The sequence below is a fragment of the Hyla sarda genome, chromosome 1 (genome assembly GCF_029499605.1).
Source record: "Hyla sarda isolate aHylSar1 chromosome 1, aHylSar1.hap1, whole genome shotgun sequence".
In the NCBI taxonomy this organism is placed as follows: Eukaryota; Metazoa; Chordata; class Amphibia; order Anura; family Hylidae; genus Hyla; species Hyla sarda.
This window is the reverse complement of record NC_079189.1, coordinates 477,767,044-477,794,122: the sequence shown is the minus strand read 5'-3', so window position 1 is coordinate 477,794,122 and position 27,079 is coordinate 477,767,044. Positions and strand designations below refer to the sequence as shown.

At 41.6% G+C, this 27,079-nt stretch overlaps 1 protein-coding gene across 2 annotated transcripts in view; it reads right to left on the bottom strand.

Annotated features, from left to right (window-relative positions):
• AIFM3 (apoptosis inducing factor mitochondria associated 3) overlaps positions 1 to 21,753 on the bottom strand; it is a 104,154-nt gene extending 82,401 nt beyond the window's left edge. For both annotated transcript variants that reach the window (XM_056537282.1, XM_056537283.1), the window contains exon 1: positions 21,507 to 21,753. The gene's annotated coding sequence lies outside the window, so the exon portion shown is untranslated. The remainder of the gene's footprint in view (positions 1 to 21,506) is intronic.
• Between the last annotated feature and the right edge of the window lie 5,326 nt (positions 21,754 to 27,079).

Genomic DNA, 27,079 nt, shown 5'->3' with positions numbered 1-27,079 from the left:
GACGGGTAAGTGACCTTGGATGCGATTCGCGAGCGGGCGCGTCCCGGTGTGCGAATCGCATCCCCGACGGCCATGACAGTGCAGCGCTCCCGGTCAGCGGGACTGACCGGGGCGCTGCAGGGAGAAAGACGCCGTGAGCGCTCCGGGGAGGAGCGGGGACCCGGAGCGCTAGGCGTAACAACATGTCTACACTTTCATAGCATTGCTATTACTAGAAAGGTTATGTTTTGTACAATAAGTCCCATTGATGACATCAATGTTAAAGGGGTACTCTGGCAAAAAAAAAAGTTTTTTGTTTTTAAATATACCCAGACCGCCTGCTTAAACAAAAAATAAACTGTACTTACCTTCTGGGTAACAGATATTATAGGGACTATATATACAGTAACCCCCCAACATGCGATGGCCCCAACATATGATCAAATCGACATACGATGGCCTCTCAGAGGCCATCGCATGTCGATGTCAGCATCGACATACGATGCTTTTATATGTCGGGGCCATCGCATTAAGTGCTATCCGGCAGCGCAAAATGCTTAAGCTGCTGTCGGATAGCAGTGTAATGTGCCCCAGCAGGTTCACTTACCTATCCCTGCTGCTCCGGGTCCTCTCCGGGGTCCGGGCCTCGCTTTCTGGCATCGTTATCACATAGCTGCGCACGCCGTCCCGGTGTAACATCGTAATAACGTCACCAGAAAGCGGAGGACCCAGAAGAAGACGCCGGAGCAGCGGGACCCCATCGGGAGCCCCTGGGAGACCATCGGGAGCGGTGAGGACGCGGTCCGGAGCGGCGGGGACAGGTGAGTATTTAATGCACTTTTATATTGCACGAATCCCTTAACCCCTTAAGGACTCAGGGTTTTTCAGTTTTTGCACTTTCGTTTTTTCCTCCTTAAATTTTAAAAATCATAACCCTTTCAATTTTCCACCTAAAAATCCATATTATGGCTTATTTTTTGCGTTTCCAATTCTACTTTGCAGTGACATTAGTCATTTTACCCAAAAATGCACGGCGAAACAGAAAAAAAAATAATTGTGCAACAAAATCAAAGAAAAAACGCCATTTTGTAATTTTGGGGGCTTCCGTTTCTACGCAGTGCATATTTCGGTAAAAATTACACCTTATCATTATTCTGTAGGTCCATACGGTTAAAATGATACCCTACTTATATAGGTTTGATTTTGTCGCATAACTACATGCAGCAAAATGTATACGTTTAAAAATGTCATCTTCTGACCCCTATAACTTTTTTATTTTTCCACGTACAGGGCGGTATGAGGACTGATTTTTTGCGCCGTGATCTGAGGTTTTTATCGGTATGATTTTTGTTTTGATCGCACTTTTTGATCACTTTTTGTTCATTTTTTAATGGTATAAAAAGTGCCCAAAATTCCCCTTTTTTTGACTTTGGAATTTTTTTGCGCGTACGCCATTGATCGTGCGCTTTAATTAATGATATATTTTTATAGTTCAGACATTTACGCACGCGGCAATACCACATATGTTTATTTATTTTTTTACACTGTTTTATTTTTTTATGGGAAAAGGGGGGTGATTCAAACCTTTATTAGGGAAGGGGTTAAATGACCTTTATTAACACTTTTTTTTTACTTTTTTTGTGCAGTGTTTTAGGTCCCATAGGGACCTATAACACTGCACACACTGATCTCTTGCACAGATCACTGGCGTGTATTAACACGCCTGTGATCAGTGTTATGGGCGCTTGACATCTCCTGCCTGGATCTCAGGCACGGAGCAGTCATTCGTCGATCGGACACCGAGGAGGCAGGTAAGGGCCCTCCCGGTGTCCTGTAAGCTGTTCGGGACGCCGCAATTGCACCGCGGCGGTCCCGAACAGCCCGACTGAGCAGCCGGGTCACTTTCACTTTCACTTTAGAAGCGGCGGTCAAAGCTTCTAAAGGGTTAATACCGCACATCGCCGCGATCGGCGATGTGTGGTATTAATCGCGGGTCCCGGCCGTTGATGAGTGCCGGGACCGACAAGATATGATGCGGGATCGCGGCGCGATCCCGCTTCCTATCGCGGGAGACGGCGCAGGACGTAAATATAACATACGATGGATTCGACAAACGATGGGTCGTTTGGAACGAATTACCATCGTATGTTGAGGGACCACTGTATCAATGACTCTCAGTTGTAGGTTTACATTTAACTAGGTTCCTTGTAGATGACCTCAGTCAAAACTACAATTCAAAAGTTCAAAAGTTCAAAACTGCTGAAGCTGTTAGGGCAAGGAGACAAATGGTACCTTTCATATATCTGTCTTTGCTTTCATTATGTGAATAAATGCTTTTAATCTCTAGTGAAAAAAGTTAGCATGCTAAGGGCTGGACTGCTGCCTTGCTGGAAGCCAAGCCTTGTTTCCAAATCTCACACCTGCGCACAATTTGTATGCATAGTTAAGCAACAAGATTTGAAAACAGGGCCTGGCTTCCAGCTAACTGTCAATCAGGTGTTATGGCGAGCTCGCTAGCCGGTCACACTGCCCGTGTGTGCTCTCTTCCTCTGTCCTCCGGCGGGCCCGGGATTCGCATCGCAGGACGCACCCGCATGCAAATCTCAGGCCGTCACTCACCTTCTCCTTCTTCTGTTTCCTCCGTGTTCTCACACCACCAGCGCACGCGTCCCTACCTCCTAGGGTACGTGTGCCGGAGCTCTGAGATTTAAAGGGCCAGTGCGCCCTTAATTAGCGTTGCACCTGTCATTTCTCTATAAATATGTGCACCTCCCTCTACCTCTTGCCAGATCTTTGTGTGCCCAGTGCTCTAGTGAAAGCGTTTATTGTGTCTTGCCTTACCGTGTTCCTGACCTACCTGCTCCGTGACCTTGCTCCTGTGCCGCATGCCTACTGACCTCTTGTTACGTCCCTGTTCTCGCTACCGTGCTGCCAGCCCTGACCTTCTGCTGTCCTGATTATGAGTTGCCATATTCCTCCTGTACCACATTTTCTCAGCAACCTGTGTGGACGAGTTGTGTCAGGAGTAGCGACCTGGTGAAAACCAGCGGCACCTTAGACTCCGCTCCCTGACACGGCCCAAACCATCATTCACACAGGCTCAGCGGATCTACTACCTCCTTGCCGCTAACATCAGGCAAGGACAGGGATGGGAGGAGAAGCAGGTATGCAGGTATGCATTACAGCCCTCAGCACTTCAGGTGCTTCGGAATGTATCTTTGACATTTTAAACCAGAGAAATTAAGAATCTTTTTTGTGGAAGCACTGACAGATCATATAAAGGTACCATGCACCGGGCCTAAACTTAACAGATATCTAACAGTGTCAGCAGTTTGGAACATGAATTGCAGCTGATATATTCCCCTTGGGAAATGTTCTGCTGCTTCTAATGCCCTGATATATACTGTGCAGTGAACGTGTTAAGCATTATAGGCCTGTAATAAATATATATCCTGTCATAGAGAAATAGAAATTCTAAATTCTATCTATCTGAGAACATATCAATGATTAACAACAACAAGTTCCCTACAGAAGGGTCATCCATTTGTAGTATCATACATCACACTGACTAGAAGCAATATCATTGTGAAATTCCTTTGAAAAACAGGACAAGAATTACTGTTTATGAGGTTATACCAATAACCATGAATATTATTACAATTATAAAGTATAAATAAACCTAAGAGGCAAAAATTATCCATAATGTTATGCCCAGAGCAGGCACATGACCCAGGAATAGTCTTTAGCATTATTTAAGGTAAATGTGTCATCAGAAAATCCCTTAATGTATAAATCAGGTTTGTAAGTAAAACAGGTTTTATGTAAACCTTTTTTTTTTTTTTTTTGTTCAGAATATTTGATGGGTTTTTTTTTTCAAATTTTTTATTTTGCTTTCTATATTTTACAATAATCCCGAAACCTTGCAGTTTACAATGTGGCCACTAGGTGTAAAGCTAAGCTGAGACTTCCTGTTATGTACAAATTATTTGCCAGTAATGCCTTTTTTCTCTGCACAGACAGGAGGACAGGAGTAGAGTGAAAGGTGACACCAGTAGAGAGATAACACTGGATACACCACCATTCACAATAGCTAAAACTCACCATCCCCCTCCCTGTGGTATAGCCTCTGAAATGTCAAAGAGAATGCTCAGTAGTATCTCAAATTCATGTTAATGGTACAGATCTTCTCTTTTGTTTTCTAGGTCATTGGGGCTTGCCGTAAAGCATATATTTAAATGCTGCTCGGGCAAAATGGCAGCCCCCATAATAATGGACAAAAAAATTACAGTCAGAAAATAGAAACAGATTAGAAAACAAAGGACATGTTTCAGTATCTGGCTCTAATGAGGAAAACATATAGGTGATACATTCCCTTTTAAATGGGTTGTTCGGGGACAAAATGTTTTTTTTTTTACAATGTATAAGTATACTCATGGACCTGATCCCCCGCCACCGCTGTTGCAACAGTTCCCTTGGCTTCTTTCTGTGACCCACCTCAGCCATTGATTAAATGGGTACTGTCAAATTCAAAAACCTTTTAAATGTTGTACATATTGGAAAACATTACCCTTTCTAATATACTTCATCAAAAAATGTTGTTACCTTTTTATAGAAATCATGGACAGAAAGGAGAGAGCACAAAGTAGTCCTATCAGACAGGAGAGAGCACAGAGGAGTGCTATCAGACAGAAGAGAGAGCAGAGGAGTACTATCAGACAGGAGAGTACACAGAGGAGTGCTATCAGACAGGAGAGATCACAGAGGAGTACTATCAGACAGGAGAGAGCGCAGAGGATTACTATCAGACAGGAGAGAGCAGAGAGGAGTCCTATCAGACAGGAGAGAGCACAGAGGAGTCCTATCAGACAGGAGAGAGCATGGAGGAGTCCTATCAGACAAGAGAGAGCACAGAGGAGTACTATCAGACAGGAGAGAGCACAGAGGAGTGCTATCAGACAGGAGGGAGCACAGAGGAGTACTATCAGATAGGAGGGAGCACAGAGGAGTGCTATCAGACAGAAGGGAGTACTATCAGGCAGGAGAGAGCACTGAGGAGTCCTACCAGACAGGAGAAAGCACAGAGGAGTCCTATCAGACGGGAGAGAGCACAGAGGAGTCCTATCAGACAGGAGAGAGCACGGAGGAGTCCTATCAGACAGGAGAGAGCACAGAGGAGTCCTATCAGATAGGAGAGAGCACAGAGGAGTACTATCAGACAGAAGAGAGCACAGAGGAGTGCTATCAGACAGGAGGGAGCACAGAGGAGTCCTATCAGACAGGAGGGAGCACAGAGGAGTGCTATCAGACAGAAGGGAGTACTATCAGGCAGGACAGAGCACTGAGGAGTCCTACCAGACAGGAGAAAGCACAGAGGAGTCCTATCAGATGGGAGAGAGCACAGAGGAGTACTATCAGACAGGAGAGAGCACAGAGGAGTACTATCAGACAGGAGAAAGCACAGAGGAGCACTATCAGACAGGAGAGAGCACAGAGGAGTACTATCAGACAGGAGAGAGCACAGAGGAGTCCTATCAGATAGGAGAGAGCACAGAGGAGTACTATCAGACAGAGGAGGGCTATCAGACAGGAAAGAGCACAGAGGAGTCCTATCAGACAGGAGAGAGGACAGAGGAGTGCTATCAGACAGGAGAGTTTGTTTTCCCATACACCTTATTTAAAAGTGCAATCTTTATTGTGATTTCCGCACATTAAATGTGGTTTAAAATTATCATTCGCTCCATTGTCCTGGTTTGAATTCAGTATATTGACCACATGGTCTATTGTTATGAACTGATGAAACAATGCAAGGTGCCTGCAGTAACACCTGCACTATTGAGGTACTGAGGACAGGGCATCTGTATAAATACCTAAACTGCCCCCCTCAACATATTTCACTACCTAAAGTAGTGCTGTCAAGAGGCAGCTGGCAAGAGTGCCCATTTGCCTCTTGACAACGCTACTTTAGGTAGTGAAACATGTTGAGGGGGGCAGTTAAGGTTTTTATACAGACGCCCTGTCCTGAGTACCTCAATAGTGCAGGTGTTACTGCAGGCACCTTGCATTAGTTCATCAGTTCATAACAATAGACCATGTGGTCAATATACTAAATTCAAACCAGGCCAATGGAGTGAATGATAATTTTAAACCCCATTTAATGTGCGGAAATCACAATAAAGATTGCACTTTTAAATAAGGTGTATGGGAAAACAAATGTTTTTTTTTGCTGGGTTGCCCTTGGGTAACCTATAAGTTAGTGGACTAATTCTCTACCCTCCATACACCTGTCTCTAATGTGATATATCAGACAGGAGAGAGCACAGAAGAGTACTTTTAGAAGGAGAGAGCACAGAGGAGTACTATCAGAAGGAGAGAGCACATAGGAGTCCTATCAGACAGGAGAGTGCACAGAGGAGTACTATCAGACAGGAGAGAGCCCAGAGGAGTACTATCAGAAGGAGAGAGCACAGAGGAGTCCTACCAGACAGGAGAGAGCACAGAGGAGTACTATCAGACAGGAGAGAGCACAGAGGAGTGCTATCAGACAGGAGAGAGTACAAAGGAGTGCTATCAGACAGGAGAGAGCACAGAGGAGTATTATCAGACAGGAGAGAGCACAGAGGAGTGCTATCAGAAAGGAAAGAGCACAGAGGAGTCCTATCAGACAGGAGAGAGCACAGAGGAGTCCTATCAGACAGGAGAGAGCACAGAGGAGTACTATCAGACAGAAAAGAGCACAGAGGAGAGAGCACAGAGGAGTGCTATCAGACAGGAGAGAGTACAAAGGAGTGCTATCAGACAGGAGAGAGCACAGAGGAGTATTATCAGACAGGAGAGAGCACACAGGAGTGCTATCAGACAGGAGAGAACACAGATGAGTGCTATCAGACAGGAGAGATCACAGAGGAGTCCTATCAGACAGGAGCGAGCACAGAGGAGTGCTATCAGACAGGAGAGAACACAGAGGAGTGCTATCAGACAGGGGAGAACGCAGAGGAGTACTATCAGACAGGAGAGAGTACAGAGGAGTGCTATCAGACAGGAGAGAGCACAGAGGAATCCTATCAGACAGGAGAGAGCACAGAGGAGTCCTATCAGACAGGAGAGAGCACAGAGGAGTCCTATCAGACAGGAGAGAGCACAGAGGAGTCCTATCAGACAGGAGAGAGCACAGAGGAGTCCTATCAGACAGGAGAGAACACAAAGGAGTCCTATCAGACAGGAGAGAGCACAGATGAGTCCTATCAGACAGGAGAGAGAACAGAGGAGGAGCATGGAGCAGAGATGCTGTACCATGATCAACGGTGAAGCACTATGTTTACTTTAGACTGTCTTAGACTATGTTCACATCATCACTTGAATTTCCATTTATCTGTCCCGTTATAGGAACAGAGAAATAAAAATGACAGTGTCAAAACCCACACATGATGGTAACCAAGGTCACCCAATGGATCCCCCAGACTATAATGGGGTCTATCAGGTTGCTATCATGGTGTCTTGTCATGTGTTTACCATGCTTTTTTTTCTGGCTTTTCCATTGTGGAATGTGAACAATCAATTACTTGTCATTCATGTTCTCAAATTACCGCTAAAAAGTTTGTTTAAAAGTACTTTGTTTAATACAAGAAAATTGTTTAGAAAGTTCCTCAATCAGCAAGTTAAGATCCTGTATTTCTTGCCTCCACTGGATTTTTTCCCAGAGGGTATCTATCTGCTTTACACCTGTATTTTGACCTCCTATTTAAAGTAACCCTTGAGCTAGTATTTCTGTTTTCTATGTTTTCTTTACAGCAGGTCTTTCAGGTAATTATTTCAGGCAGATCAATTAATCAGTTTATACATTTACCTAGGAGAATGTTGTACCATATGTATACTGCATTTGAAGCTCACCTGTCAGCAGGTTTTTAAGTTATAAAGTAAAGTAAGGGCTACTTTCCCTGATCCAAACATATCTTCCATTAGGTAATTGACCCTTCCTGCACCAAATTATCAGATTGTAAAAATATATGCAGATTAGGCTTTGGAGCCCACTGGACATTCTGCTTGGCTGCTAGATTGAAGAAAATAGGAGAAAGTCCAGCATACGGAAAGTCCAACTTTATTCTACCAACGTTGTCTATGTCATTGAGTGCTCTGAGTGCAATCTTAAGTATGTTGGAGCATCTCGATGACATAGACAGCACGGACGCAATAGATCAGCAGCCTCCATTAATTTCAGAGAGGTACCCCATTGTTTACACAGCGCATTTAGGGCTTATGCGATTGAAAAACTCACTATAGGTATGAGAGGAGGTGATTGTCATAGAAAATTACTGATCAGAGAGGCCTACTGGCAGTTTATGCTGAATACCCATGGAATTTTTATTCCATTATCAATGATTTATATGTCTTTTCTGATTTGGATTTTTAATGTTCTTTCTTTCATGCTGTATGTTCATATGCCGATTTGAGTACAGTCTTTACTTATCAGTATAGGTTCTATATTTATTGTTGCCTATAACAACCACATATATTTCATTCGTTTTTGTATTTATTTTATTAATAATGGATTCATTCTATTCGGCAAACATTTATCTAATTTTGTAACATGCAATGAGCATGCACATCTCACATCATTCAACCTATTTTGTTGGTATATCATCTCATACGGCATATGATTGTATAATGTGTACTGATGCCAATTTCAAGTGCAAATATCTGACTGCTGGGCTCTGTAACATGTAGATTTAGTCGAGTTTTTCCATGTGACTGTTTTAATTGCTGTTTTAATCATCACTTGTGTATCTCTGGACAAGAAGTTTCCACCCTGTGGATTGATACTTTGTAAGGAAGCCTTCCAGGGTTTGGAAGAGTCTGCGATAAAGAGTCCAGCGCATCCAGAAGTCGTTTTGATGTTTGCCCTGGTGTGTTGTGTCTGCTTTTATCTGCAATAAAGTGGGACTTTCCGTATGCTAGACTTCCTCCTATTTTCTTCGGTTTGTCTGCTCACTTGGGTCAGTGCGAGTCTGAGCACAGGAACGCAGGATCAGTGGAGCTGGCTCCCTTATTTGCATCACATTGGCTGCTAGATTACATGGAAAAGGCAAGAAATACAGTACAGCCTAGTGGCTGTCAATCTGGAGGGGAAAGGGGGGGTATACAAAGTGGTCAGTGCGCAGAAGGGAGTGACTGGCTGGTAACATAGTTCATAAGGTTGAAAAAGACCAGAGTCCATCAAATTCAACCTGTATCTCTAATGAGTCCCTACTGAGTTGATCCAGAGGAAAGCAAAAAAAACCTCATACTAGAGGTCAAAATTCCTTCCCGACTCCAAATATGGCAATCAGAATAAATCCCTGGATCAACATTCTGTCCCTATAAATCTAGAATCCATAACCTGTAATTTTATTACACTCCTAAAATGTATCCAGGCCCCTTTTGAACTCTTTTACTGAGTTCAGCATGACCACCTCCTCCGGAAGAAAGTTCCACAGTCTCACTGCTCTTACAGTAAAGAACCCCCGTCTGTGCTGGTGTAGAAACCTTTTTTCCTCTAAACGTAGAGGATACCCCCTTGTTATAGATACAGTCCTGGGTATAAAAAGATCATGGGAGAGATCTCTGTATGGTCCCCTGATATATTTATACATAGTTATTAGGTATCCCCTGAGCCTTCTTTTTTCTAAACTAAGTAACCCCAATAACCTGATAATCTTTCTGGGTACTGTAGTCCTCTCATTCCCTGTATTACTCTGGTTGTCCGTCTTTGAACCCTCTCCAGCTCCCCCTATCCCTATATCTTTCTTGTGCCCAGTACTGTACACAGTATTCTATGTGTGGTCTGACTAGGGATTTCCTTGTCGTGAGCACCTATTCCCCTATTGATGTACCCCATGATTTTATTTGCCTTGGCAGCAGCTGCCCGAAGATGGTCACTACAGCTAAATTTACTGTTAACTAAGACCCCTAAGTCCTTTTCCACAACAATCGTCCCAAGTGTGCTCCCATTTAATACATAATCCCAGCCCGGATTTTTCCTCCCCATGCGCATTACCTTACATCTTCCACTTCCCAGCCCAAACCTCCAACCCATCCATATCCATTTGTAACAGTTCACTGTCCTCTATTGTGTTAACCACTTTACAGAGTTTATTATCATCTGCAAAGATTGCTACTTTGCTATTCAACCCCTCTACAAGGTCATTAATGAATATATTAATAGAATAGGACCCAAGACTGACCCCTGTGTTACCCCACTAGTAACAGTCACCCAATCAGAATAATCAGAAAAACCACCCTCTATTTCCAATCACTGAGCCAGTTACTTACCCACTTACACACATTCTCCCCCAGCCCAATCCTTCTCATTTTATGCACCAACCTTTTATGTGGGACTGTATGAAATGCTTTGGAAAACTCCAGATATACGTCATCCAGCGATTCCCCTTGGTTTTTTGTAGGCGGCACTGTACTGGGTTAGACAGGTGACCTGTACTGGGGAGTTTACCTTATCTCGCTGTATTTCACCTGGCATTTCATTTTCCTCGGTGAATACAGTGAAGAAGAATTTGTTTAATATATTTGCTTTTTCCTGATCCCCGTCTATAATTTCTTCCTCATCATTTTTTAAAGGGCGAACACTTTTATTTTTAACCTTTTTGCTATTTATATAGTTGAAGAACATGTTGGGGTTAGTTCTTCTCTCTTTGGCAATGAGTCTTTCTGTTTCTACTTTTGCGGCTTTTATCTGTTTTTTACATATTCTACATTTTTTTCTATATCTTTTTAATGCTTTTTCACTGCCGTCCTGTTTTAGTAGTTTAAATACTTTATTTTTGTCATTTGTTGCACCCTTAACATTTTTATTCATCCATATTGTTTTTCTTTTATTTTGGACCATTTTATTGCCACAAGGTATATACCTATTACAATGAGAATTTAAAATATTTTTAAAAGTCTCCCATTTAGTGTCAGTATTCTTGTTTTTCAGGACATTTTCCCATTTTATATTGTTAAGGGCTTCTCTGAGTATATCAAACTTTGCCTTCCTAAAGTTCATTGTTTTTGTGGCCCCTCGAGAGATTCCCTTATTGAAGAACAAGTTATAATGTATTATTTTATGATCACTATTTACTAGGTGTCCTTCTACTTGCACATTAGTTACTCTGTCAGGTCTGTTGATTAATATTAAGTCTAGTAGAGAGCCCCCCCCCCCCCCCCCCGGTTCGGGCCCTGCACCATTTGGGACAGATAATTGTCTTTAGTTATAGTCAGAAACCTGTTTCCTTTATGAGATTCACAGTTCTCAGTCTCCCAGTTTATATCAGAATCGTTAAAGTCCCCCATTATTATCACATCATTTTGATTTGCTGCCTTGTTTATTTGCCTCAGTAATTGATCTTCTGCCTCTTCCATTATATTTGGTGTCTTATGGCAAACCCCCATCAGATTTTTTTTAATTGTAATCTCCATATAACTCTACCCATCAGGACTCCACATTACCGTTTCCCTCCCGTATATCCTCCCGCAATGCGGCCTTCAGACTGGACTTTATATACAGACAAACTCCTCCCCCTTTCTGTTTTGTCCAATCCTTCCTGAATTGACTATAACCCTGTATTTTGACCACCCAGTCATAGCGATCTTCCGACCATGTCTCTGTTATACCCACTATGTCATAATTCTCTTCAGACATTATCAATTCCAGTTTTTCAGTTTTAGTGGTTAAACTTAGTCAACATGCAATTCAAAGGTGTATGTTTTTTATACCTATAAAGCCTATCCCTATTAACTATTCTGAACCCCTCCCTCCCAACCCCAGGTACATTAATATGCTCCCCCTCTCTATCTACACTATCTTCCCACTTTATGTTGTAGGTTCCCTCCCCCCCAGTCCCTAGTTTAGACACTCCTACACCCTTCTGGCCATCTTCTCCCCAAGCACATCTGCACCCTCCCCATTGAGGTGCAGCCCGTCCCTACGGTAGAGCCGGAATCCGACAGCGAAGTCAGCCCAGTTCTCCATGAACCCAAACCCCTCCTTCCTACACCAGCTTCTGAGTCACTTGTTTACCTCCCTAATCTTTCGCTGCCTCTCTGATGTGGCTCGTGGTACAGGTAATATTTCAGAAAATAGTACCTTGGAGGTCCTTGCCTTAGGCTTGCGGCCTAAGTCCCTGAAATGGTAAAGGGGACAAAATGTGCTCGGCTCTACCAGCCAAATGGAATGACCAGTACATATATTTTTAAAGTCTGATATCTCAGCACTGGAGGGGTCAAATAACTAATAAGCAGTATGTACGGATTCAGGATCTAAAGCCCTATAAAGCCATGCATTTACTTTTCACCGCAAAAAACTGCTAACAGGTACAATGTAATTGCAAAGGGTTTTTTCAATTCTCAAAGTAAAATGGACCTCACTCAATATATTTTTTATTATTTTTATTGCCTCCATAAATACATGTAATTCCTGTTGCAAATCACTATATTTTACTTGAAATGACACTAAAGATTGCCAATTAATTGTTGGCCCTCTAGGGACAGTACCTAGTCATAAATTGTAGCTCTCATGCAGGCCTTGTGACTGGCATACTTGCCCTTGTAGGGCATTATAGGGGCATTGTGGTTTGTTGCAGCTACCTTAAGTAGCAAAATCTCTGTTTCCTCCAGCTTCAGTGCAAAAGTATAAAAAATAAATAAATAAACATTTATTAAAATTGTTTCAAAATCGTTTTAAATATGTTAATGTTTGATTTTGTTTAGTTTTTGTATTTTACATTTGTATTTTTAATATATTGTTTTTTTTAATACTTTTGTCAGGTGCTGGAGGATACCATGCATACATTACAGACACTGTCCGCATTCAAGGTTACAATGTACAGTGATGTGCTGATTTTCTTCATGTGTGCATACACAAGGGTAACAGTCAGCATGCAGTTTTCCCCAAACCTCCCCATAAACATGATTGCTCAACTTGGAGCCAAAAATCTCCCATATAAGGCTGGGTTCACACTACGTTTTTGCTATACTGTTTTCAATCCGTTTTTCTAAAGAAAACCGTATGGCAAAAAAACGGATGGAACAGTATGGGAAAAAGTAAACCGTATGCGTTTTTAAACAGTATACTGTTTTGAAAAGTGCATACAGTTCCGTCCGTTTTTATAGAAAAAAAACATACATTTTTGAAAATGTTGTCCATTTTTAATGGGAGGGGTCTTGGGTGGGGACTTTAGGATGCAAATGCGCATGTGTAAAGTAAAAACGTATACGTTTTTCCCGCATGGAACCGTATACATGTGCGTTTCCCATTGACGTCCATGTTAAAAAAAAACGTATGCGGTTGCAGTACGGTTTTTAAACCGGAGTCAAACCGTGGTTGATCACGATTTTGTCTCCGGTTTAAAAACCGTACTGCAACCGCATACCTTTTTTTTAACATGGAGGGTCAATAGGAAACGCACATGTATACAGTTCCATACAGGAAAAACGTATACGGTTTTTACTTTGCACACGTGATGTGAACCCAGCCTAACTCTGATAGCATCCTATCTTCCTTTAGAAGAATGTATTAAGCAAGTTGAATAAAAATTATTTCTTGGGGAGGGTCTATTTATAAAATTGCATAATTTAAATGGGCACTGTCAGATTCAAAATTGTTTAATTTATTGTACATCTTGGCAAAAAATTTACCTTTCTAATATACTTCATAAGAAAATGAAAATGGTATTAATTTTTTTATGAAATCATGGCTTATAAAAAAAAAAAAAAAAAGACCATTAGAGGTCCCCATACCATCCATAATCCTGTCTGGCTGAAGCATCATCTTTGTCTAAGCTGAAGCACAGGCAGTGACAAAGTCCAGTAAGTGAGAGTGGGAATAGCTGAGCTGAGTGCGGGTAATAGGGGAGTGGTCCCGGCGGCTATATGCAGCTGGGACCCGTGGGTAGTGCCGGACATCACCGATTGCGGTGAAGCCTGGCATTAACCCCTTAGACGCCACGATCAAAGTTGAGTGTGGCATCTAAAATGTAAAAAAAAAACACTTCCCGGCTGCTCGTAACACTTCTTAATGTCGGCTGCTCAGAAAAACACTTCTCAGTGCCGATCGGGACCACCGTGTTGAAACCACAGTGTTCCGATCAGCTGAGAGGACGGCGGGCGGACCCTTACTTGCCTTCTTACCGTCTGATCTCCAAGGTTCTCCAAGGTTCCAGTAAACCTAGGTAGGCTGGAGCAATGGAGCACTGAAAACAATGATCAATGCTATGCTATGGCATAGCATTGAACAGTGTATGCAATCTAAAGATTGCATGTAATCGTCCCCTATGGGGGCTAAAAAATAGTGTACAAAAGTAAGCAAAAAAGTTAATAAATGTAATTTAACCCCTTCCCTAATAAAAGTTTGATTTACCCCCCCCTTTTCCCATTAAAAAATTTTTTGCATGTAAACAAACATAAATATATGTTGTATCACTGCATGTGTAAATGTCTGAACTATAAAAATATGATGTTACCATAACTGCACAGTCAATAACGTATACGTAAAAAAAAATACCAAAGTCCAGAAGTGTGTTTTTTTGGTCACTTGGTATACTATAAAAAATTTATTAAATGTATTATCCAAAAGTCAAACAAAAAATGGTACTGATTAAAAACTACAGATCACAGTGCAAAAAAATGAGCCCTCACACATCCCTGTATATGGAAAAATAAAAAAGTTATGAGGGGCAGAAGATGAGAATTTTAAACATACTAATTTTAGTACAATAAGTTATAATTATTTTAAAAGAAGTAAAACAAAATAAAACCTATATAAGTTTGGTATAATTTTAATCATATGGACCTGGAGAATAAAGATAAGCCATTTTTACCAAAAAGTGCACTGTGTAGAAGTGGAAGCCCCAAAAAGTTACAATATGGCGTTTGTTTTATTTTTCAATTTTGCTCCACAAGTAATTTCTTTTTGGTTTTGCCTTTGATTTTGTAAACATATATATATAGTAAAATTGGTGGCGCAAAAAACAAGCCCTCATATGGGTCTGTAGGTGAAAAATTGAAAGCGTTATGATTTTTAGAAAGGGAGGAGAAGAAAAAAAGAAAATGCAAAGGGGGTTAATGTCCATGTAGTGGTCAAAGAAGGAAAACAAATGTTAGTTAATACCAATATGTTTTGTTTCTCACAGAACATTTTGGTATAAACTAACCTGAATCCATAAGCCCGCAGGATCTTCTGCTGCACCACACTCAGTGAAGTTCCATGCTCAAGTTCTGTTCATTGGGAAAGGGCTAATACCACAAAGATTTTGTTCAAAAACACCAATCTCAACATGCTGTGATTTTGTAAAACTGCAACTGAGCCCAAAAACACCAAAGATGAGTGAAAAAATGCCAAGTGGGTTTGGTGTTTCAGACATCCTTATTGACTGTCATCTAACATCTGACCACCGCATTTTTTGTCACCCATTAAAAACCAAGTGGAAACAGCCTAAAAGCAACAACAACAACAAAAAAGTTATTAAATTGTATTATAACATTCAATTGACATTTTTTCATAAATGTGAAAGCTCTGTGGCCCTCTTTTCTCAAAATGTATTTATTTATGTATTAATTATTTATTTATTTAGAGGCAGTCCCTACTTCATTGTTACATACCTTCAACAGGGGTTTATTGGTAGTCTGTAATCATGAAGAAGGATAGGTGAGAGAAAGTTCCTAAAGAACTTTACATCTAAAAAGTAACCTATGTTCTAACATACTTTGGCATACCGGCAGACCATGCTTGTGTAAAATATACCATGGCATACCTGTGTTGGGTCCATTATATTCAACAGTCTTGAAGTAAAAAATTTGTGACTACATTTTGGTCCATTATGTTATTTTGTTATTGTTATTTTCTGTTATTTTGTGGGACTCAATAGCATGCCCACCTGAACTTTGAAGACCCCTAAAAAACAGCATTAGGAACCAAGCAGCAGAATTTATCATATATAACACTTGACAACGCGTTATAGATGCTAAAATCTTTATCCTTGCCATCCTCGAGGGACGTTCCTGCCCCCAGGGATTGTGAAGATATGAAGTTATAAATTTCCCCCCGGATGCCCCTTAAGAAGTCCCCTGAGCAGGGACTTATTACTTACTGGGTCCCGTCACTCCAGCCGTGTCCCCCCCCCCCCCCCAGCTTAATTGATGGCCCGAATCACCGCTTTGCTCCGTATGCTTAGGGAGAAGAGCAATGACACGGGCTGTCAATCAAGCAGAAGGGGGTGGCCGGGGGAGACTTTATAACTTAATATCCTCGCCATCCCTGGGGGAAAAAAATGTCCTCCTGGGATGGTGAGGATAAAGATTTAAGCATCTATAACACATTGTCAAGCATTATATATGCTAAACTCTGCAGCTTGACATAGTCACTAGTAAATTACATCCAGACCGTTAAATTTAATGGACCAAGCATGGGTACACCGCAGAATATGTCGGCATACAATTCTATCAGTATTCTGACATATATCCCAAATTTTGGCTATTTTTCAGATGTGAACATAGCCTAAGAGCTAAGAAGTGACCAAGAACCATACTGGGACTAAGGCCAGGTTGGAGGACAAAGGTTTTAAAGGTCATCATGCCTGTCTTCCAGAGAGAGAACCACTTCACACCTATGCATCCAATGCAGCTCTTTGGAGAATGGTTTGGGGATCCACCTGATGTCTACTACCAGGGTCAAAACAAGGGAGAAAATATATGGGCAGGGGTACCAACGTTTTTTTGATGTTATCTGCAAAATGACTGCAAAGGTGGATGTACCCTTGTGTGTATTAAAAAACTGCTGAAATCATCTTAAATAAGAATGACTTATGTTAGCTGTAGGAGCAATAATAACCCAATCTGCCCTGCAGAGCAGTCAGCAGGATACAGCATGCCATTCACAACACTCTGGGACAGCTGCAGTATATACACGCTTAATAAATTACCCAGCAGCCCTGTAGGTTACCAAATGTGTTAGGGTTTTTTTGTCAGTATTAAAGGGGTATTCCAGGCAAAAACTTTTTTTTATATGTCAACTGGCTCCGGAAAGTTAAACAGATTTGTAAATTACTTTGATTAAAAAATCTTAATCCTTGCAATAGTTATTAGCTTCTGAAGTTGAGTTGTTTTTTTCTGTCTAACTGCTCTCTGATGACTCACGTCCCGGGAGCTGTGCAGTTCCTATGGGGATATTCTCCCATCATGCACAGCTCCCGGGATGTGACATCATCATTGAGCAGTTAGACAGAAAACTTCAGAAGCTAATAACTATTGAAAGGATTAAGATTTTTTCATAGAAGTAATTTACAAATCTGTTTAACTTTCCGGAGCCAGTTGATATATAAAAAAAAGTTTTTGCCTGGAATACCCCTTTAAGGTTTTTTTTCCCGCACCCTTTTATTTTCTAAAGCCAAATGTTGACTCTCTAAAGTTCTTGCTTGGTGTATTCTTCATAATATTCACAAACATGTACCTACGAACAATAACCTATTGATATATTAGTAAATTGGCCACAGATTGGGATCACTTACCACTATAACAATACAAACAGTGCTATGATATTGTTCCCTTTAAAGACACTGTCTTCCAAAGAAGAATATATATATATATATATATATCTAAAGTGCTAAGAATTATTTTCCATGTGATAAAGGTTATTAAATGTTATATTTTCTAAACTAATAACACAACGTTCACAATGTTTGATCCGCACATTCTTAATTTTTTCTAGTCATTTAGGAAACACACGCATGAGGGTTCATTGAAGACTGTATTGTGTAGTCAGATTGCCAACAAATGCCAATCTATCCTAAGCTTATTCATGCCACCATAACAAACTAATTATTATCAATAACAAAAGAAAGAAAGATAAAGACCGGCGCACTATACCTAGGAGTGAGTTGGCTCATTGACTAATTGTTATATTTCATGTATACAAAGATGATATGACACGCTACTACAAATACAGTATAAATATCTCATTATATCTTGCTGAAACAATAAGTTTTTAATGATTGTTGGGGATTATTCACATAAAGGAAGGGTGGAGGGACGTGGCGCCTGAGCAAGGAAACCTAATACCATTGATGATCAAAATACTTATGTAACAAAATATTTTTGTTGTACTTTTTTGTTATTCTCAAAGTAAGATAATAGCCATAGTTACAATCTAAGTGTTATCATACACAGGGATTCTCTTGACAATTAAGAACTGAAAATAACTTTGTATTACTATGTGGAATGTTATTAGAGTTGTTATACAGATAGGCAACAACAAAAAGTTTTCCAAATCCTTCTTACCGCTGCAAATAGTGATCATTTGTATTATTACATGTGCCTATTTTCTTGTCCAATAGATGACATAAAGCTTGATTCAAAAGTATATATCTAAATACAGTTCTGATATAGCTAACAAACTCTTCTTTATTAGATGTATGTAACGCCACTCCACACTGTTCTATCTCATGCATTACCAGCTATGTAACGCCACTCCACACTGTTCTATCTCATGTATTACCAGCTATGTAACGCCACTCCACACTGTTCTATCTCATGTATTACCAGCTATGTAACGCCACTCCACACTGTTCTATCTCATGCATTACCAGCTATGTAATGCAACTCCCCACTGTTCTATCTCATGTATTACCAGCTATGTAATGCCACTCCACACTGTTCTATCTCATGTATTACCAGCTATGTAACGCCACTCCACACTGTTCTATCTCATGTATTACCAGCTATGTAACGCCACTCCACACTGTTCTATCTCATGTATTACCAGCTATGTAACGCCACTCCACACTGTTCTATCTCACGCATTACCAGCTATGTAACGCCACTCCCCACTGTTCTATCTCATGCATTACCAGCTATGTAACGCCACTCCACACTGTTCTATCTCATGTCTTACCAGCTATGTAACGCCACTCCACACTGTTCTATCTCATGCATTACCAGCTATGTAACGCCACTCCACACTGTTCTATCTCATGTATTACCAGCTACGTAACGCCACTCCACACTGTTCTATCTCATGTATTACCAGCTATGTAACGCCACTCCACACTGTTCTATCTCATGTATTACCAGCTATGTAACGCCACTCCACACTGTTCTATCTCATGTATTACCAGCTATGTTATGCCACTCCACACTGTTCTATCTCATGTATTACCAGCTACGTAACGCCACTCCACACTGTTCTATCTCATGCATTACCAGCTATGTAACGCCACTCCCCACTGTTCTATCTCATGTATTACCAGCTATGTAACGCCACTCCCCACTGTTCTATCTCATGTATTACCAGCTATGTAACGCCACTCCACACTGTTCTATCTCATGTATTACCAGCTATGTAACGCCACTCCACACTGTTCTATCTCACGCATTACCAGCTATGTAACGCCACTCCACACTGTTCTATCTCATGCATTACCAGCTATGTAACGCCACTCCCCACTGTTCTATCTCATGCATTACCAGCTATGTAATGCCACTCCTCACTGTTCTATCTCATGCATTACCAGCTATGTAACGCCACTCCCCACTGTTCTATCTCATGCATTACCAGCTATGTAACGCCACTCCACACTGTTCTATCTCATGTATTACCAGCTATGTAACGCCACTCCCCACTGTTCTATCTCATGCATTACCAGCTATGTAATGCCACTCCACACTGTTCTATCTCATGTATTACCAGCTATGTAACGCCACTCCACACTGTTCTATCTCACGCATTACCAGCTATGTAACGCCACTCCCCACTGTTCTATCTCATGCATTACCAGCTATGTAACGCCACTCCACACTGTTCTATCTCATGTATTACCAGCTATGTAACGCCACTCCACACTGTTCTATCTCATGCATTACCAGCTATGTAACGCCACTCCACACTGTTCTATCTCATGTATTACCAGCTATGTAACGCCACTCCACACTGTTTTATCTCATGTATTACCAGCTATGTAACGCCACTCCACACTGTTCTATCTCATGTATTACCAGCTATGTAACGCCACTCCACACTGTTCTATCTCATGTATTACCAGCTATGTAACGCCACTCCACACTGTTCTATCTCATGCATTACCAGCTATGTAACGCCACTCCACACTGTTCTATCTCATGTATTACCAGCTATGTAACGCCACTCCACACTGTTCTATCTCATGCATTACCAGCTATGTAACGCCACTCCCCACTGTTCTATCTCATGCATTACCAGCTATGTAACGCCACTCCCCACTGTTCTATCTCATGTATTACCAGCTATGTAACGCCACTCCACACTGTTCTATCTCATGCATTACCAGCTATGTAACGCCACTCCACACTGTTCTATCTCATGCATTACCAGCTATGTAAGGCCACTCCACACTGTTCTATCTCATGCATTACCAGCTATGTAACGCCACTCCCCACTGTTCTATCTCATGTATTACCAGCTATGTAACGCCACTCCACACTGTTCTATCTCATGCATTACCAGCTATGTAACGCCACTCCCCACTGTTCTATCTCATGCATTACCAGCTATCTAACGCCACTCACCACTGTTCTATCTCATGCATTACCAGCTATGTAACGCCACTCCACACTGTTCTATCTCATGCATTACCAGCTATGTAACGCCACTCACCACTGTTCTATCTCATGCATTACCAGCTATGTAACGCCACTCCACACTGTTCTATCTCATGCATTACCAGCTATGTAACGCCACTCCACACTGTTCTATCTCATGTATTACCAGCTATGTAACGCCACTCCACACTGTTCTATCTCATGCATTACCAGCTATGTAACGCCACTCCCCACTGTTCTATCTCATGCATTACCAGCTATGTAACGCACTCCACACTGTTCTATCTCATGCATTACCAGCTATGTAATGCCACTCCCCACTGTTCTATCTCATGCATTACCAGCTATCTAACGCCACTCACCACTGTTCTATTTCATGCATTACCAGCTATCTAACGCCACTCCCCACTGTTCTATCTCATGCATTACCAGCTATCTAACGCCACTCCCCACTGTTCTATCTCATGCATTACCAGCTATGTAACGCCACTCCACACTGTTCTATCTCATGCATTACCAGCTATGCTAAAATGTTACAAAATAAAAAAAAAACTAAATTATAAACATTCACAGTAGCATTCTGCATTGTTGTGCTGCCTACACAGTGCATGCTATAAATAGGCTAAAGTACTGTATTATTGCCTGTCCGTAATGTTACATGCAGATTTCATCCTGTATTAGAAATACACATACAGATATCTCCATAGCTTTGTGTAGCATGCATGACAGGTCATGGTTCTCACACTGTATGCAGCATTGCTCAGAGACACCTATGGTGTGGTGACATGCACCTGCATTCTGTCAAACTCCAAAGCTGCATTGCAATAAAAGTGTGCAGCCCAGTACATGCAGCAGTCTGCAGCTCTGCTGTCCCTTCCGCTATCCAGTTTACAGATTGGCTGAGATCCATGATAAAATCAGAAGGCTCTTACCTCAGAAGACAGAATGATATGTCAAAGTTACAGCTTTCTTTGGTCCATTAAAAGCATGGAGAACCTGGTATCACCAGGGCTGCAAAATCATTGCATTGTATTCCATTGACAGTGGATAAATCTGTAATGACGATGGGTGGTGAGGATGTATTTTTGGAAGTGGGCTAGCTGAAGGTAGAGAGAATTACAAGTCCTGGGTTTGCAGCAGAGAACACAGGCAGCTCCCTACAGCTGCATGCAGTATTGATGAAGTAAGTCAGGATGCAAGCACAGCAAGATTTGTCAAACCCTCTGCCCCCTCCCACCCAGTCTATCCCATAGCCTGAGCCAGCCCTACTGCCAGGGGAAGAAATCAAAATCCCTGGAGTAATAAACCTAGTGTCATTCCAGAGGGAAGGAAAGCGTCTAAGACACCTGAAGTGCTGATAAATGATTACCTATGTTACCTGGAAATCTCTCAGGTCAAATCAACTGCAGCATTGAAAATAAAGGGACATTTATCATTGTCAAACCTCTGTATTTTGAGCCATTTTCTGCCCTTAAATATATACTTTCTTGCTCCATACTCTCTGAATGGGAGGACTATCCTCGCCTAGAGCTTTGTTGTGGACTCCAGTCACCCGTCAGTTCTGAACTCCTTCCCCTAAAGTTGTTCTTCTTCACTTCCTTGCTGTCATCTAGTTACTGTTTTACAGTTTGTGGAGTTACTTTCTGAAAAGTATGCCAGGGTGCTGGCATATGAAGAAACGACCACATTTCTCTATTAAAGGGGTATTCCAGGCAACTGTTACTTGTTTCTGTCCAGGAAGTGTAAGTAGCCAGGACCTCGTACCGAAAATCGCGGGGGGTCCCAGCAGTCAGACCCATGCCATCAGACACTTATCCCTTCCTCTGTGGATATAGGATAAGTGTCTCAAAAAGTTCTGTTCTCTTTAATTTATATTACAAAGATTTATATATTTACCAGGGCGGACTGACAGGTCGGGCACTACTGAAAGGCCTGGACCTGCTTCACAAGATCAAAGAGCATGCAAGCTAGATATATACAGTGGTCCCTCAAGTTACAATATTAATTGGTTCCAGGTTGACCATTCTATGTTGAAACCATTGTATCTTGAGACCATAACTCTGGTAATTGGTTCTGAAGCCACAAAAATGTCATCCAAAAATAGGAAAAAATGGGGATTAAAGAAAAATAAGTAGATAGCTAATACAGATAAAGCAAGTCCTTACATATAAGAGCAAGAAAAATCTGCTGGGAGCTGTAATCACTGTCTATGTAGAGGACAAGAGCTTCTTCAGGGACCTGTACAGTACACGCAATGTCCTTAAGTAAAATGGAGCTGCCCCTATCAAGTATCCAAATGAGCAGCTAACCCTGGCACAGTTAAAGAGTAGTACAGAACATGTATTACCTCCCTGTACTGTAGGGGGCACTACCAGACAGCTAGTCAGTGCATGCACTTCAGTAATACATGTGTTTTACCAGTAAAATGCCCATTCTGATTGGTCAGTTCTTCCAGCCATTGACACGTTTCACAGATCTGGACTGTCCTTAGCATTGTATGTTGAGTCTGGTTACAAGTTACAATGGTCCAGAAAAGACCATTTTATGTTAAAACTACTGTATGTTGAGGCCATTGTAAGTTGATGGAACACTCTATAGACCTTGTGCTTGCATGCTCTCTGATCTTCTAACAGCTAATGCAGGAGCATAGCAAGGGGGGCATGTGCCTAGGGGGAGATAGGACAAAGGGAGGGAGGCATCATCATTATCTTACATAAGTGCAGGTACTTCTCCCCTTCATGATCTATGTGTCACGTCTGGCAGGGAAGGAGTGCACACTATTCTCGCCCACTCCCCTATCCCTGCCTACTTACGTACCCGCCCTAGGCAACGGGTCAGTAATCACGGTGACACTCCCTGCCTTAACAAGTGAGGTGAGTAAACTTTCAAAATAATAAAATACAATAATACAGACATAGGTCAAGGTAAAGTAGGGAGCAGACAGACTAACAGATGCAAAACTAACAAACACAGACACAGTAAATCAAAGTCCACTATCCGCGTCAAAACCAGGAGTTGTCAAAGTATAAAAACGCTAATACCAGAAGAAAAGTCAGAGAGCGGAGCCAAAGGGTCAAAATGCCAGATATAATAGATACAGTATAAAGCTAGCTAGTAGTACAAACTGAGCTCTTTAGCAGGCAAAGACTGGGTGTGGACTGCAAGCTTAAATAGGTCCAGACCAGGTGCTCACATCAAGGTCAGCTGACCAGTCTCAGCAGACAGGCATAACCAAAGCAACAAGACCAAACAAAAGCTCTCAATGCAAGTTAACCCTTCGGTCCCTTACACTATTTAAAAGCGTGCTTAAGGACCTGAGTCCCATGACCCACAGGTCCTCAGGCCTCTCTGCACAGAGGAAGAAGACAGAGCGAAGTAAGATGTGTGTGCAATCACTATTCTGCTGTTACACAATGCCTTATTCTATAGTCCCCTCCAGAAATGCACACCCTATTCTGTGGTTACGCCATGTCTTATCCTCCAGTCACCTCCAGAGCTGCAGCCACTATTCTGTTGTTACATGTCCTATCCTCCTGTAATCTCCAGTGCTCCACTCACTATTCTGCTTTTGCATCATATCTTATGCTCTAGTCACCTCCAGAGCTGTAGTTACTATTCTGCTGTTACATCATGTCTGTTCCTCCAGTCACGTTCAGAGCTGCAGCCACTAATTTGCTGTAACATCATGCCATATTCCTGTTACTTCTAGAGCTGCACTTACTATTCTGCTGTCTTATACTGCAGCTACCTCCAGTGCTGCACCAGCTGCCTGAGGGTGATAGAGGTGTGACCCACTTACAACTTACAACTTACAGCTCTGTAACTTAGAATCTGTAAGTGTAAGTTGTACTGTACTGTACAGGTGCACCACTCCGACATACACTTACAGCCTGTACTCACTGCTGTGCTGCCAACACTTACAGCCTGTACTCACTGTTGTGCTTCCTATACTTACTGAGTGGGAGAAGTCAGCACAGCTAAACTTCAGGCACTACAAGAAGCCTGCCACTTTAGTGCCCAGACCCTGGCTGTGCTGACTCCACTTTCCCAAGTAAGTGTACATAAGTCAGGTAGGCAGTGCCAGCGTTGCGTCTCCCTCCTGGCCGTCAATTAACGGAGCGGTGATTCAATTTCAGTAGGAGTGTGATGGCCGTCACCAGATTCCTATCGCTGTGAGATCTCAGCATGTACAGGCTGCCTATGTGTGACCAGAGTGTAATGGAAGCAGCCACAGTTCTACTACCCCCAGCAGACTGTACAGGAGGAGAAATAAATGATATTGTATGTGAGAGCGGTGTCTATGGGGGGGTGCACACAGAGGCCCGATGAACTTCTATTGCCCGGGGGCCCCATGAGGTGTCAGTCCACCCCTGGTATTAGGAGTAGTCAGACAAAGCTCTCTGCTTACAGAACTACTCTTCTCTAAGGGGAATGTGTCATCCAAAAATAACATATTGTTTAAATCACCTTTTTTGTGTTAAACATATGTTTTTGGTTTGTTTAATTTAAAATTTTTCTATCTATTTTTTAAAATAATTGTGTAATCTCATAGTTTTAAATGTCATAACTAAGCCTAAAACTGAGCTGAGATTTTTTTGTTCTGTATGTGATAAGGAGGAGACTCTTGGAATTGATCATTACAGGTGACACCAGTGGATAGATAAGACAACAGGAACTTAGCCTCCTCTCCCCTGTAAAATTACTTCTATACAGGCCAAAAGGGTCACAGAGCATACTTACAAGTATATTGCATAGAAAGAATTGGGTCAGGAGATGCTCATTGTTGCCTATGTATATGGGGCTTGCTGTAAAGCGTATTTCTAAATGCAGGTAAAAACTGTTCAGGCAAGATGGGTGCCAGAACCAGAAAATAGAAACAGAAAAAAAAAACATGTTTCATTATCAGTCTCTGTAAGAAAAAAATCTAGGCAACACATTCACTTTAATGGTCTATTCAGACGTACAGTATTCAGTGCAGATTTGATGCGGAGATATGATGTGCAGGATTTTATGCTGCAGCTTCTAATGTAAACTGACTAAACACAGCTTCAAATCCTGCACATCAAATCTGCACAGAATACTGTACGTGTGACTAGACCCTAAAAGGGATATTCCGGCTATGGACATCTTATCCCCTATCCAAAGGATAGGCCATAAGATGTCTGATCATGGGGGGGGGCGCCACTGAGACCCCCCACGATCTCCATGCAGGAGATGCGTGATGCCAATTGCTGCACGGAGATCAGACATCTTATCCCCTATCCTTTGAAATAAATTGTTTGAAATTGTATTATTTTTTTTATTTGTTTCTATAACTAATGTATAGTCAGGGGTTGTCTTCAGTAGTCCCATTTTTTCATAAGTTTTATGGTATAAATAAAGGGAATATTAACAAAATGAACACTTAAAAAACACTGAAAAAATATCCAATAGAAATTCTCCTCACTAAACTCTGCTTCTCTTGACAGATATCTGACATGGTACCATAAAAATAAGTAATTCAGGTAGTTCATTTGGGTCCAACATTTACACATAGGGGATCTGACAAATGATTTTAAAAAAAGAGGATTCTTCTACTTGGAAGTCTCTGAATCAGATAATGTCAGATTCTGTATAACTGGACTTATTTTTGTCTTGTTAGAAATCTAGAAATGCTATGAATGTTTTAATATGCCATGTATAAAAATGTTACAGAGGCATATCAAACATTTTTTAAGACCCTCGCCGATGATTAGAATGAACATGGTGAAGCACAGTAGCACAGTAGCTTGCTTCACTCGGCTCATAGCAATCTCCATCCAGCTATACTAAATGGCCCCATAGACTTATAATGTTACAGTCTAATGAAACTATACAGCAATTGCTGCAATCCAAGGAGTGAAGTGGTAAAGTGGTTAAATGCATGCTTATCCCTGTTCGTTCAACTGATCAAAACGTGTGATATGTAAAAAGTTTTCTAAAAAGACAGAGACACTTTGTCATGACCGACTGGGTTAGGACAGGGAGAGTGAGCCCTAAGCTGTCCCTAGGAAACTCTCCCTGCCTACTTGCCCGTCAACCATAAACGGTGGATCGACAACTTGGAGCCGGTTCCTACCTGAGCTAAAGTGCAGTGGTGTAAAAACAAATAATAAACATAGTTGGTCACAGGCCAGAAACAGAACGGGAAAACTACCAGACAACCAGATATACCAGACAGAAAATAAACAAACAAACAGGGCAGAATATTGTGAATTAACAAACAGTTCATAAACCGGAATCCAGAAAAACGGTAGACATGATAAAATGAACTAGACTAGGCAGTGAACAAGTATACAGCAGAATCCAAGAGATGCAGGGGATGAACGGAAGAACACTGTTCATACTGGGACACAGAACAGAAACAAATTGGACACCCCATTCCACAAAAGGAGTAGACAGCATAATAAAGCCAAATAGACTACTAGCCAGCGGGCACATACCACTGTGTTACCAGGATGCTGGCCTAGTAGGGAACAGAAATATA